Here is a 14,858-nt window from a genome sequence, read left to right on the forward strand (position 1 = left end):
TCGAACCCAAACATGCTCCGATGGGGAGCAAACTTTGCAAGCATGTGGGGGGGACCCACCCCCACATGCTTGCAAAGTTTGGTCCCCATCGGAGCATGTTTGGATTGGTAATTAGTGCCCAGTCCGGGTTTTTCAAGTCTCTTGGTGCTTAAGAGGCCATGGAAAATCCGGGCCTTCCCCATACCATCGTACCCAAACATGCTCCGATGGAGACCAAACTTTGCAAGAATGTGGGGGGGACCCACCCCCACATGCTTGCAAAGTTTGGTCATAATCAGAGCATGTTTGGATTGGTAATTACCACCCACTCCAGATTTTTGAAGTCTCTTGGTGTCTAAGAGGCCAAGGAAAATCCAGGCCTTCCCCATACCATCGTACCCAAACATGCTCCGATGGGGACCAAACTTTGCAAGCATGTGGGGGGCACCCACCCTCATATTCTTGCAAAGTTTGGTCACAATCAGAGCATGTTTGGATTGGTAATTAGCACCCAGTGCGGGTTTTTGATGAAGTCTCTTGGTGCCTAAGAGGCCAAGGAAAATCCGGGCCTTCCCCATACCATTAAGCACCAAGAGACTTGAAAAACCTGGACTGGGCGCTAATTACCAATCCAAACATGCTCTGATGGGGACCAAACTTTGCAAGCATGTGAGGGTGGGTCCCCCCCCACATGCTTGCAAAGCTTGATCACAATCAGAGCATGTTTAGATTGGTCAAGTCTCTTGGTGCTTAAGAGGCCATGGAAAATCCGGGCCTTCCCCATACCATCGTAACCAAACATGCTCCGATGGGGACCAAACATTGCAAGCATGTGGGGGGGACCCACCCCCACATGCTTGCAAAGTTTCGTCACAATCAGGGCATGTTTGGATTGGTAATTAGCGCCCAGTCTGGGTTTTCCATGGCCTCTTAAGCACCGAGACTTGAAAAACCCGGACTGGATGCTAATTACCACCAATCCAGACATGCTCCGATTGTGACCAAACCTTGCAAGCATGTGGGGGTGGATCCCCCTTACATGCTTGTGACCAAACCTTGCAAGCATGTAAGGGGGTGGATCCCCCTTACATGCTTGCAAAGTTTGGTCCCCATCGGAGCATGTTTGGGTACGATGGTATGGGGAAGGCCCGGATTTTCCATGGCCTCTTAAGCACCAAGAGAGTTGAAAAACCCGGATTCGGCGCTAATTACCAATCCAAACATGCTTCGATGGGGACCAAACTTTGCAAGCATGTGGGGGTGGGTCCCCCCACATGCTTGCAAAGTTTGGTCCCCATCGGAGCATGTTTGGGTTCGATGGTATGGGGAAGGCCGGGATTTTCCTTGGCCTCTTAAGCACCAAGAGACTTCAAAAACCCGCACTGGGCACTAATTACCAATCCAAACATGCTCTGATTGTGACCAAACTTTGCAAGCATGTGGAGGTGGGTCCCCCCCACATGCTTGCAAAGTTTGGTCCCCATCGGAGCATGTTTGAGTATGATGGTATGGGGAAGGCCCGGATTTTCCATGGCCTCAAGCACCAAGAGACTTTAAAAACCCGCACTGGGTGCTAATTACCAATCCAAACATGCTCCGATGGGGACCAAACTTTGCAAGCATGTGGGGGTGGGTCCCCCCCACATGCTTGCAAAGTTTGGTCCCCATCGGAGCATGTTTGGGTAGGATGGTATGGGGAAGGCCCTGATTTTCCTTGGCCTCTTAGGCACCAAAAGACTTCAAAAACCCGCACTGGGTGCTAATTACCAATCCAAACATGCTCTGATTGTGACCAAACTTTGCAAGCATGTGGGGGTGGGTCCCCCCCCACATTCTTGCAAAGTTTGGTCCCCATCGAAGCATGTTTGGGTATGATGGTATGGCGAAGGCCCCGATTTTCCTTGGCCTCTTAGGCACCAAGAGACTTCAAAAACTTGCACTGGGTGCTAATTACCAATCCAAACATGCTTCGATGGGGACCAAACTTTGCAAGCATGTGGGGGTGGGTCCCCCCCACATGCTTGTAAAGTTTGGTTCCCATCGGAGCATGTTTGGGTATGATGGTATGGGGAAGGCCCGGAATTTTCCATGGCCTCTTAGGCACCAAGATACTTGAAAAACCCGCACTGGGCACTAATTACCAATCCAAACATGCTCCGATTGTGACCAAACTTTGCAAGCATGTGGGGGTGGGTCCCCCCCACATGCTTGCAAAGTTTCGTCCCCATTGGAGCATGTTTGGGTACGATGGCATGGAGATTTTCAACAAACAATATGATAGCCAAAGTGTTAAAAAATATAATAAAATCAAGAACATCAACTAAAATGTAATGATACTCAATAATGAAAAAACTCATAATGATATAAACATCAAAATGAAAATGAGCTACCCCAGCTAGTCTGAGGTTATAATGTAATGATACTCAATAATGAAAAAACTCATAATGATATAAACTCAAATAAGTACATCAGAATGAAAATGAGCTACCCCAGCCAGTCTGAGGTTAGCACTGCCCAAAAATCTAAGTACAATGTAAGTGAGCTAACCCAACTAGTCTGAGTTTAGTCACTATTAAGATAGAGATCTAGTCAGCAGTACCCTCTCTAGCTCTCAACTGCTCTAGAATGCTCTCGTGGTCATCCACTTGAAGCCGAAAACGAGGGTGAGAACTGTGTTTTCGGCTCTGTACTCGAACAAGAGTGAGCTTGGTAGCAACCACTAGATGAGAGAACTGAAATGCCTCTAACTCCCACTTCCACTGCTGGAACTCAAGACTCCCCCGATGAAGTCGAATCTGCTGGTAGAACCGGCCTACCACAATCATGCTATGGGCGTCATAAGCAAACCCATGATCATCCACTGTATCCTGGTCAAGGATGCACTTTGGCCTAGTGCAACTCATCAGATAATAGTCTACTCCCTCGCTATTTTCCTCACTGGCAATAACAGCAAATACATCACCCTACTCAACATGGTAGCGACAACAACATGTGTCACGCTGACGTGAGTACCTCACAAACCAAGGCTTACACCCCTCAAATGACCTTTGCCCAATTTTAAGCTCTGCATACAAAGCCACAAACTGAGAATACAACTCAGTTTGGGTCATTTCAAGAAAGCAAGCACCGTGCTCAATGAACACTCCTCTTGTCACTCTCTTACGCAAAGCTTTCTTGAAAACTAGCGAGGCACGACAATTCTCCTCCCAAAAACTTTCTATCAAGGTTCTAGTGGTTTCATCTAGTAGGCGATCATGCCTAGCTACACGACCACTACTCGCCCACAAAGCACGAACCTCATTGGTATCTAAACTTTGTCGTCTAATAGACCCAACTCTAAGTTCGTGTGGTGCTATGGAAAGGATGCGAGATGTGGCACTAACCTTACCCTTCATTTGGGAGTTACTTATGGCTGCCACAATAGCCTGTCGACCAGCCAAAGCATCCGCAGAGCTCCTCTTCTTGTTAACTATATAGGAATGACGAACACTTTGTAGGACCACCACATGCCAGCTCTCCTCTCTCTTCGACCTCCAATGTCGGAAAGCGCCCTGCAGTTGGCCATGTTGGGCAGATCAATCAAAGCATCAAGCACACATGCCTGTGATGAAGGCGTGAGGTCTTTGAAATAGGAATGGAAGATTGCATGGGCACGACGATGTGCCCCTGACTTTGATAGTTCTTTCCTATCCACACGAAGCCTAAAGGAGGGGGGGGTGGGTTCTTGTAGAAGAGAAGGGGACTCAGGAAGGGCGGGTTCATGTGGATTATCTAAACTAAGGGGTGGGTGGGAAGAGGGCGAAGGGAGAGGAAGTGGAAGAGGAGGAGCAAGGCTTGGATCATCGCCAACGGAAGGTGTTGCTCGTTGACGTGCTCTCCACTCTCTCTTTCTCTCACGAGCTACCCTTCTCCTCCTCTTGAACTTGGTGGACGGGGGGAAGTCTAGTCCTATCACGTTTTCGACTCCTACGACTTTGAGAACCCATTCTCAAGGAAGCTAAGAGAGAAAATATTATAAAGACTCAATGATGGGATAGTACTAGAGATAAGTGTGGGATAGTACTAGAGATGTGTGATTATATAGAAAAAATAAGTTATCCACTTCAAATCTCATTGGATTTCCTATCTAAGATTGATTGGATAATTAAGATAAACATAAAGATAATTCAAGATAAACTATTATCCTCTTAAAAATCAATATTATTAATAATATTTATTAACAAGTCTAAATATTTATCATTACTAGATATATAAATATATCTTTTATTTTATAATTATAAAATTACTTTTTTTAATAAAGTAATTTTTTTTAAATTTTATTCAAAGGTTTATTCTACATAAAAAAATTTTCAAGAAATATTAAATTAATTTTTTTAAATTAATAATATAAACTTTAATAATATTATTATTGATCTAATCCCAGAATATAATCCTTTAAAATTAGTGATTTTAAATTCTTTTATTTAATAAGTTATATATATTTTATGATTTAAAATTCTATATTCTATTTCTCTAAATTACTAAATTAACTTTTTCAAAAATATGTTTTTGAAAAAAGAGGGGAGGAGGTGCCATGTGTCACATGCGTGCATGACACGTGGCATTCTCTTGACATGTGGCACTATTATGGTTGATGTGGCAATTCCATGATGTGGCATGCCATGTCACCAAGTGCGAGGTGGCATGCAAAGGTGGCAAGATGATGTGGCATTAATGATGACTAGGATGATGAGGTGGGGAGTCAACTAGGTTGACCATGTTGACATGGACGGTGGAGGTGGCAAGCTGAGGTGGCAAGCTGCTTATGTGGATCCTCTCGAAGCTCATGTGGACATAAAGTGGCATGCATATATCAGATTTGTGCCTACCCAAGCCTCACACATGGAATGAAACCTAAGCTGGGAAGTTTACCAAGCCTAGATTTCCAAACCTAACTAGGATTGGTTTTAGACTTGAAAAGGGGAGAGTGGACACAATATGGGAATTTTCACTTGGGAGGATTGAAAATGGATCTTCCCATACTCAAATTAAGCCAAATTTTTTTTAATAAATTCATGGCAACAAGAGTATTGATCCATTGAGTTTTTAGATTGAAATATTTAATATTTAATTTTCTAGAATTAAATTACTATTGATTTAATGGGCTTCTAATAGTCATAATAAATTTTCCAAAGTAAATCTACAAAAATCCAACCGTTAGATTTGTAATTTTACCTTATACCCACATTATACTAATCTTTCCCAATCTAATCATCACTAGATCCATACAATTTGAGCATTTTAAATGGTAGATGTGGTGGGAGAATAAAATAGTATGTTTTTTAACAATTCTAATACCTTTTAAATAATATAAAAAATAGTAGAATACATCAAAAATTACTTGATAAATCAAGTTAAGCTCTATGTTATTTGTATTTGTGATATGCAAAGTGGGAACATCATATGAGTAATAATGTAAAAGTTATAGGCAATTTACTCACACACTGTACCTGTCTAAACCTACGACAGGGCCTGTATACAAACTTGGTTCCCAAAGAAAAGGGAATTTGCAATTATTGGATATTCGATCAGATTATAGTTTTAGGTGCCCAACTTTGCATATGATGTTTCATTAGAAGACCTTGAAGTGAAACTCCTTGGCTAACTATGAGAGATTGGCTATTCTTCTTGAAAAAATGCCTGTTTTCCAGCTAAAGCCAAGGGCGCCCACTACATGAAACTAGATAACCTCATCTTGCAACCACCCACCATCGTACCCAAAGATGCTCCGATGGGCACCAAAATTTGCAAGCATGTGGAGGGGACCCACCCCCACATGCTTACAAAGTTTAGTCACCAATCGGAGCATGTTTGGGTTAGTAATTAGCGCCCAGTGTGGATTTTTCAAGTCTCTCGGTGCTTGAGAGGCCATGGAAAATCCAGCTCTTTCCCATACCATCGCATCCAAAAATGCTTCGATGGGGACCAAACTTTGCAAGAATGTGGGGGGGACCCACTCCCACATGATTGCAAAGTTTGGTCACCATCGGAGCATGTTTTGGTTCGCAATTAGCGCCTAGTGCGGAGTTTTCAAGTCTCTTAGTGCTTAAGAGACCATGTAAAATCCCGCTCTTCCCCATACCATCGTACCCAAAAATGCTCCGACTTTTCAAGAATGTGGAGGGGACTCATCTCCATATGCTTGCAAAGTTTGGTCACCATCCGAGAATGTTTGGGTTAGCAATTAGCACCCATTGCGGATTTTTCAAGTCTCTTAGTGCTTAAGAGGCCATGGAAAATCCCCCTCTTCCCCATACCATCGTACCCAAACATGCTCGGATGGAGACTAAACTTTTCAAGCATGTGGGGGGGGACCCACCCCCACATGCTTGCAAAGTTTGGTCACCATCGGAGCATGTTTGGGTTAGTAATTAGTGCCCAGTGTGAATTTTTCAAGTCTCTTGGTGCTTAAGAGGCCATGGAAATCCCGCTCTTTCCCATACCATCATATCTAAACATGCTCCGATGGGGACCAAACTTTATAATAATGTGGGGGGAACCCACCCCCACATGATTGCAAAGTTTGGTGACCATCGGAGCATGTTTGGGCTAGTAATTAGCACCCAGTATAGTTAAGAGACCATGAAAAATCCTGCTCTTTCCCATACCATCATACCCAAACATGCTTCTATGGGAACCAAACTTTACAAGCATGTGGGGGGGACCCACCCCCAATGCTTGCAAAGTTTGGTCACCATCGGAGCATGTTTGGGTTAGTAATTAGCGTCCAGTGTGGATTTTTCAAGTCTCGCGGTGCTTGAGAGGCCATGGAAAATCTCGCTCTTTCCCATACCATCATACCTAAACATGCTCCGATGGGGACCAAACTTTGCAAGTATGTGGGGGGGACCCACCCCCACATTCTTGCAAAGTTTGGTCCCCATTAGAGCATGTTTGGGTTAGTAATTACCACCCGATGTAGATTTTGCAAGTCTCTTGGTGCTTAAGAGGCCATGGAAAATCCCCCTCTTCCTCATACCATTGTACCCAAACATGTTCCAATGGGGACCAAACTTTGCGAGAATGTGGGGGTGGGTCCCCCCCATATGCTTGCAAAGTTTGCTTCCCAAAACAAAGCATGTTTGGGTATGATGGCATGGGAATCTACAACAAACAATATGATAGCCAAAGCGTTAAAAAAAATCAAAAAACCATGAACATTAACTAAAATGCAATGATCCTTAATAATGAAAAAAATCATAATGATAAAAACATCAACTACGCACATCAGAATGTGCGCTAGCCCAGCCACTCTGGGTTTAGCCACTAACTCAAAAGATCAAGGCATAATGAAAATGAGCTACCCAGCTATTCTGAGCTTAGTCTCACTATACCAATAAATCTAAGTACAATGTAAGTGAGCTAACCTAACTAGTCTGAGTTTAGTCACTATCAAGATAGAGATCTAGTCAGCAGCACCCTCTCTAGCTCTCAAATGCTCTAGAATGCTCTCATGGTCATCCACTTAAAGCCAAAAACGAGGATGAGAACTCTATTTTCGGCTCTGTACTCGATCAAGAGTGAGCCTGGTGGCAACCACTAGGGAAATGCCTCTAACTCCCACTTCCGCTGCTGGAACTCAAGACTCCCTCGATGAAGTCGAATCTGATGATAGAACCGGCGTGCCACAATCATGGTATGGGCGTCAAAAGAAAACCCATGATCATACACTGTATCCTGATCAAGGATGCACTTTGGCCTAGTGCAACTCATCAGATAGTAGTCTACTCCCTCGCTATTTCCCTCATCGGCAATAACAGCAAATACATCACCCTCCTGTAGCAAATATGTCAGGTCATCATAGCTAGCCATGAACACAGGACCTATGTGCTCATCGGACAACACTGGATGTGAAGGATGCTCGGGGGAGAGGACTATCTATATCCATGCATCTACCCATCCTCTCGAGGCACAATGTGACCAATGGCCATCCATACATGCTCCATAGAAGCATGCAAACCATCATGTGTAAATAGTGGGGGCCGCCATGCACGTGCTCCGGATGGAATGTAAGCCCAAGGTGCCAGGTACTATGTCACAATCATGGATGGCTCTACGGTCAATCATGCCACTATCCACATGCCAAAAAAATCTCATGACAATCCGAGCATCACGTTTGGGATACGATGATGCTGCACTCCCACACAAATGTTGGGAGCACCACTCGACCACGTGGCCCGCATCTCTGAACCGCTCAGCATCCTGCCCCGCAATTGATGACACCTCAGGGCACGTTTCACACACACGGCCGCACCATCATGCTCTCACTTCCTGTGACCAATCTCAAAGAATGACCAAATCACTGGGATACTAGACTTCACATGTCACCTATAAACCCATAAAACAAAGTCTTAGTTATTGTTTTCTTTAAGATGTTCTAGTGAATTTAGTTTAATTGCAAATATAAGAGAACCATAAGTACTACGTGTAGAGCCAATAGAATTGTCGTGATGACTTGAACTATGCGTCACAACCATCCGACCAAACCCATCGCTGGCCACGTATGATCCCACAATCTCATAAAAAATCATCATGGAGACGAAAACAGTGTTGCACAAAATGTGCATCATGTGAACAATTATCACTGATATAGAAATGATACTCTTGAATAATGACACGGGCCTCGGGGGTACTCGCTATCCCATCTACATGGGCCTTTGCATGTCGATAGCTAATGTGGACCATAATAGCAACCTGGTGAGGTAAACAAGAGAGACGATTAGGACACAAAAAATCAAACAAGAGAGACGATTAGGACACAAAAAAAATATTATGAAATATAACCATTACCTACTCCGAGAAGTAATACTCAGATTGTATCTCTTGAAAAGGTGTGAAGGTGTAGTTCTCTGCAAAATCAACCACAAAGATGACCACACCAATAGGAAACTTTGCTAGGTATGCTCGGAACTGACAATCCTACCACTTGGCACAATGAGTGTGCCGTATATAGGGGTAGATCTGCTCCCTAAATGTGGTTGTGAAGTGACAACATGGTGTATGTTTGTCCACGAGCTGCAACTTCCTGGACTGCCACCACTCTGGAGCTGGTGTGTCACATACTCATAACGTTGCCATGGCACTATCTCTTGGTCACTTGCATTAAGATCTACCATCTATAGATGTGCAAGTGCACCACATGATGTGCAATTGCTCTCCACACAAGGCATCCTATGGAACTAGGCATCCTCCATGCGTGCACACAACAGAGAGTGGATGAAATCACGAGGACTACGAGGCAACTCTCTATGCCCACTCTAAGAGAACGGAACACATCATAAAAAAGTTGGAACTCAACATGGTAGTGACAACATGTGTCACGCTGTCGTGAGTGAGTACCGCACAAACCAAGGCTTACACCCCCCAAACGACCTTTGCCTGATTTTAAGCTCTGGATATGATGCCACAAACTGAGAATACAACTCTATTTGGGTCATTTCAAGAAAGCAAGCACCATGCTCAATGAACACTCCTCTTGTCAGTCTCTTAAGCAAAGCTTTCTTGAAAATTGGCAAGGCACAACAATTCTCCTCCCAAAAACTTTCTATCAAATCTCTAGTGGTTTCACCTAATAGGCGATCATGCCTAGCTACACGACCACTACTTGCCCACAAAGCACCAACCTCATTGGCATCTAAACTTTGCCGTCTAATAGACCCAACTCTAAGTGCGTGTGGTGCTATGGAAAGGATGCGAGATGTGGCACTCACCTTACCCTTCATTTGGGAGCTACTTATGGCTGCTACAATACCCGTTGAGCAGCCAAAGCGTCTGTAGAGTTCCTCTTCTTGTTAACTGTATAGGAACAACGAACACTTTGTAGCATCGCCATGCCAGCTCTTCTCTTTCTTTGACCTCCAATGTTAGAAAGCGCCTTGCAGTTGGCCATATTGGGCAGATCGATTAAAGCATCAAGCACGCATGCCTATGATGAAGGCGTGAGGTCTTTGAAATAGGAATGGAAGATTGCATGGGCACAACGATGCACCCTTGGCTTTGATAGTTCTTTCCTATCCACACTATGGGCGCCCAAAGGAGGGGGGTGGGTTCTTGTGGAAGAGAAAGGGGCTTAGGAAGGGCAGGTTCATGTGGATTATCTAAACTAAGGGGTAGTGGGGGGGAAGAGGGTGGAGGGAGAGGAAGTGGAAGAGGAGGAGCAAGGCTTGGATCATCACCAACGGAAGGTGTTGCTCGTTGACGTACTCTCCACTCTCTCTTTCTCTCATGAGCTACCCTTTTCCTCTCCTCCCTTTGAACTTGGTGGACGGAGGGAAGTCTAGTACTATCACGTTTTCGACTCCTACGACTTTGAGAACCCATTCTCAAGGAAGCTAAGAGAGAAAAAATTATGAAGGCTCAATGTAATGGGATAGTACAAGAGATAAGTGTGGGATAGTACTAGAGATGTGTGATTATATAGAAAAAATAGGTTATCCCCTTCAAATCTCATTGGATTTCCTATCTAAGATTGATTGGATAATTAAGATAAATATAAAGATAAACTATTATCCACTTAAAAATTAATATTATTAATCATATTTATTAACAAGTCTAAATATTTATCATTACTAGATATATAAACATATCTTTAAATTTATCTTTTGTTTTATAATTATATAACTGTATTTTCTTTTATATTATATATTTTTTTAAATTTTATTCGAAGGTTTATCCTACACATAAAATATTTTTAAGAAATATTAAATTTAAAAAATTAATTCTTTTAAATTAAATAACATGAACTTTAAAAATAATATTATTTATCTAATTCTAAAATATAATCCTTTAAAATTAGTGATTTTAAATTATTTTATATTAATAAGTTATATATATTTTATTATTTAAAATTATATGTTTTATTTCTTTTTTAAAAAAATACTAAAAATATACTAAATTATCTTTTTCAAAAATAAATTTTTGAAAAAAATGGGAAGGTGGGAAGGAGGTGCCACGTGTCACATACGTGCATGACACGTGGCATTCTCTTGACATGTGTGATACTATTATGGCTGATGTGGCAATTCCATGATGTGGCATGCCATGTCACCAAAGTGCAAGGTGGCAAGAAGTGGCATTAATGATGACTAGGATGATGAAGTGGGGAGTCAACTAGGTTGACCATGTTGACATGGAGAGTGGAGGTGGCAAGGTGAGGTGGCAAGCTGCTTATGTGGATCCTCTCGAAGCTAATGTGGACATAAAGTGGCATGCATATATAAGATTTGTGCGTTCCTAAGTCTTACACATGGAATGATATCTAGGATTTGAAGTTTACCAAGCGTAGATTTCCAAACCTAACTAGGATTAGTTTTAGACTTGAAAAGGGAAGAGTAGACACAATATGGGAATTTTCACTTGGGAGGATTGAAAATGGACCTTCCCATACTCAAATTAAACTAATTTTTTTAAATAAATTCATGGCAACAAGTATATTGATTGCTAGAGTTTTTACATTGAAAGATTCAATATTTGATTTTCTAGAGTTAAATTACAATTGATTTAATGGGCCTGTAACAGTTATAACAAACTTTCCAAAGTAAATCTACAAAAATCCAGCCATTAGATTTGTAATTTTACCTTAGACCCATATTCTACTAATATTTTCCAATATAATCATCCCTAGATCCATATAAATTGAGCATTCTAAATGGTAGATGTGGTCGGAGGACAAAATAGTATGTTTTCTAACAATTCTAATGCCTTTTAAATAATATAAAAAATAGAAGAACACGTCAAAAATTACTCGATAAATCAAGTTAAGCTCTTGTTATTTGAATTTGTGATATGCAAAGTGAGAACATCATATGAGTAATAATATAAAAGTTATAGGCAATTTACTCACATTCAATGTGCCTATCCAAACCTCCGACAAGGCCTGTATACAATTTTGGTTCCCAAAGAAAAAGAGATTTACAATTATTGGATATTCGATTAGATTATAGTTTTAGGTGCCCAGATTTGCATATGATGTTTCATTAGAAGACCTTGAAGTGAAACTCCTTGGCTAACTAGGAGAGATGGGCTATTCTTCTTGAAAAAATGCATGTTTTCAGGCTAAAGCCAAGGGCGCCCACTAAACGAAACTAGATAACCTCATCTTGCAATGTAAGGTTCCCCCCTTCCAAAATAGGGGAAACACTTAAGATAGTCTACTAAGTCTTAGCTTGTAGAAAATTTCCTACTCGTCGTCGACACCTTGACCATGTAAATATTCAAAAGGATACGATTTGTAGGTAAGACCTAGTCCTATCCCACAAGGGGAGCATGGTCTTCTAAAAGTCAAATTACCCATAGGGTAATTGATCATAATTTGGGTAACTACTGATCTTGATTCTTAGAGATAACGCTTTTTTTCTCATCCATGCAAGGCACAGCCGCTGGCCTAGTCTCCTAGAATAGAGTTGCTTGAGAACCTATTTATCTAACGTAGGGCATTCACTTAATCTGTTGGAAAGCTACCCGACTAATCGGGTCCACCTGTTCGTAGGATGGTGCTGTCGGGGCATTCCATCCTCCCACTTTCCACCTTACTCACACGTCAATTTGTTTTCTAATTAATCCTACCACATTGTTTGACATAAATAAACATGTTCCTTAATTAAGGCCCTTTTCACAAGGTTTGTTTAAAACAACCTTTTTCTACAGCACAATAATTCCAAAGACAAGATTTATAAAAAAACGTTTTTACATGAATCAATTCAATACAAGCCAAACTGGCTCTCTTATTCTTTTCCTTTATACTGCCGATGATCTAGAATTCGGCCTTCCAGCCTCTACACGCTAGGCAAAACCCTACAGGACCATACACCTCGTCGTCGGCTGCCGCCGCTAGTGAGGACTTAAGCCGGCTTGTCGCCCTCTCAGGCTCCGTCGCTCGATCCTCCCATCCCTCAGAGGGATGTTTACACACTAGGGTGGGCTGATTCACCGCACTAGCATAGGCCCTAAGAAGTAGGCAGGATCAAAATTACTCGTCTCAATCGGCAAACCTCATTCTCCAATGGTATGAGGGATACCATGGGTGGACTCCGGGCCTTACTAATGTCTCAGTCGTCCGGCTACACAAGCACAAGCACGGGGCAGCGTCAAGGTAGGGAGAAGTTGTACATGTACCTTAATTTAACCAAGATAACAATTGATTTACTCAACTAAACCATAGGACTAGAATCCCTGTTACCTTCTTAAGAAAACAATCCTAGATTTTAGCATTTCAACTTGAGATTGTGATAAGACATTCTTTATTAAGGCATATGCTATTGTTTAAAAGAATACAAACTTTAACTAGTAAATCAATCAAATAGATCACTATTAACCATTTTAATAAAGAAGCCAAGGCCATACCTCAACCCCTAAGAATGATATATAATTGAAAAACAAAAAATATATATACCTTATAGAAATTTGTCGTTTATCATTGTCTTCACTCTCGTTAAAGAAGAGTTTTAGAACTTGATATATAAGAATAGAGAGTCTTCTAATACCTTCTCTTATGATTGAAATCATCTGATCATCCCTAATATTTATCTCCTCTTACTCATACTCTGACTTTTCTCTCTTTCGAAGGTCTATGGCAGAATAGCCTTCTCTTGTAGGGCTACGACATACTATTCTTTCTTTAAAAGAAAAGCTATGGAGTTCTGGTCTCTTTCTCCGAAAGACCATAGCAATCTTACCTTATCTTCTAAGAGATTAGATAAGAATGAAGGGATATATACATCTCAACCTCTAGGATTACCTTGAGGCTACTTTGCTGCCTTCTTATAGTTTTCCCTGTGTAGAGACCCTGACAGAATCAGCAAATTGTTTCGGCCATAACTCTCTGATCAAAACTCAGAATATGGTCGTATAATCAGTCAAAAGAACCAGAAGGCATCTGGTCTACAAGCCATCATGGGTATAACAAGTCAAAAGAATCGGAAGGCATCTGGTCTACAAACTAGTGCGGGTAGAATAGGCAAAAACGTCTGTATATAGCCGTAAACGTGCCATCTTTAGAAACCCATTGCTTTTCCACATTTTTAGTATGCATGGACTCTAAATAAGTAAAAGTACTCTAAATACAACCTCCTATCACCTAAATTTGAATATCTATTTTTGGAGATACTTATCTGTTAATAGAACTATTCTTGTCTTCTTATTTCTTTTAGGATTTTTGGAGCTAATATTTTTATTCTAACATTTTCCTAATGTTTCTAGCTTTATTGTCTCACTCTTTTCTAAGGGCACTCTCTTTCCTTCTTGAAATCTATATTAAAAGAGACACATACATGGCTTGGGAGACACCTTACAATTCCTCCCTTCCAAAATAGGGGAAACACTTAAGATAGTCTACTAAGTCTTAGCTTGGAGAAAATTTCCTACTCGTTGACACCTTGACCATGTAAAGATTTAAGGATACAATTTGTAGGTAAGACCTAGTCCTATCCCACATGGGGAGCATGGTCTTCTAAAAGTCAAATTACCCATAGGGTAATTGATCACATAATTTGGGCAACTACTAATCTTGATTCCTAGAGACAACGCTTTTTTCCTCATCCATGCGAGGCACAGCCACTGGCCTAGTCTCTTAGAATAGAGTTGCTTGAGAACCTACTTATCTAGCATAGGGCTTTCACTTAATCTGTTGGAAAGCTACCTGACTAATCGGATCCACCCGTCCATAGAATGGTGCCGTCGGGGCAGTCCATCCTCCCACTTTCCACCCTTCTCACGCGTCAATTTGTTTTCTAATTAATCCTACCACACTGTTTGACATAAATAAGCATGTTCCTTAAGGCCCTTTTCACAGGATTCGTTAAAACAGCCTTTTTTCATAGCATAATAATGCTAAAGACAAGATT

Source organism: Cibotium barometz, chromosome 63, assembly GCF_041138505.1.
Source record: "Cibotium barometz isolate CiBa-2024 chromosome 63, ASM4113850v1, whole genome shotgun sequence".
NCBI lineage: Eukaryota > Viridiplantae > Streptophyta > Polypodiopsida > Cyatheales > Cibotiaceae > Cibotium > Cibotium barometz.